General features: G+C 44.0%; 1 pseudogene; it reads right to left on the bottom strand.

The window, feature by feature from the left end:
• Nucleotides 1–5: 5 nt before the first annotated feature.
• On the bottom strand, nt 6–992 carry LOC116548558 (annotated as a pseudogene).
• Nucleotides 993–1,250: the final 258 nt, after the last annotated feature.

Below are 1,250 nucleotides of genomic sequence, written 5' to 3'. Positions count from 1 at the left end.
CTTTCTCCTTCTAAACTTCTTAAAGAAGCATTTAACTTAGCAGCATCAATCAGTTTTTTCAAAGCTCCTTTTGGAGGATCAGCTAAGGAAGCGTCACTTTCTGACTCACTCTTCATTTCTACTTTCGAGTTATGATCGTCCATCATGTCTTCTCCAAGGATAGCAGCCCAATCTTTCATGTTGAGCAAGTGTTTAGTCAGCGTCTTGATGTCATCGTCTTTGTCATTTAGGACTTCTTCAGTGTGTACATTGGAGTCTTCAAATATTATTTTCTGTATATTCAGTTCACTCACTTGTTCTTTCCATGCTTCACCTTCCTGCAAAAGATGTTTCTGGCTTTCCTGAAGTTCAGAATTTTCATTCAAAGCATCTTTTATAGCTATCTTTAGTTGTTTGCCATTCATTTGAAATATGTTCAAGGGCATTATGGCTTCAGCTACACATGATTTCAGGGATTTTGACAGATCTTCCAGAGACTGTCTGATTTCTGAAATATCCTCCATCAACTGATGTTGTCTAGAATGTATGTATTTCTCCTCTTGTAACTCTTTTTTTAGATACGGTATTTCATCCTTCATTTCAGAAATGGACCTGTTCAGCTTTTCACAGGTTTCCTCCAAACTCTGTGCTTCTGCTGCGTTCTTCTCAAAGCTCACATCCTGTAAAGATGACTCTCTTTCATAGTCTTCATAGCTTTTCTGTAGAAAACTAAATTTATCAAGCAGCTCACATTTTTCTTTAATTTGCTCAGAAAGATCTGCTGCAAGCTTTTTCTCTCTTCCCAGATATCGCTGACTCCTGACTGATCTACAACTTCTCCAGGAAAAAAGGGGAATAGCAACAAATCCAATAACACCTGCCCATATCACTAATTCCCATGGAAAACCATTAGAATTTGATACCATACTTTCCAGCAGAGCCGCCAGAATCCTGGGTAGCTTCTCCATGACCAGCCCCAAGTAAGGCTGAGGAGTAGCTCTGGGCTCCTACATAGCGCCAAGGCTGATCTGGTGGTCGCCGCAGTAACCCCAGAACTTGGAATCCGTAGCATTCAGTCTGGAAGTGGAGCAGACCACTGCGGAACCGGCTGCGGGGGGAGCTTTGGACAGGGGCAGGGGCGGTGGAGGGCACTGGAGATCAGGTGGCCTTCATTCTGGAACCCGAATCCACAGGCAGCAACTGGAGCAGACCACTATGAAACTGGCTTGGGGGGAGCTGCGCGATGCGGACACCCACAGGTCTCACAGGCC

The sequence above is a fragment of the Sapajus apella genome, unplaced genomic scaffold (assembly GCF_009761245.1).
Source record: "Sapajus apella isolate SASKATOON/1434 unplaced genomic scaffold, GSC_monkey_1.0 scaffold15105, whole genome shotgun sequence".
NCBI lineage: Eukaryota > Metazoa > Chordata > Mammalia > Primates > Cebidae > Sapajus > Sapajus apella.
This window is presented reverse-complemented; position numbering and strand designations above follow the sequence as displayed.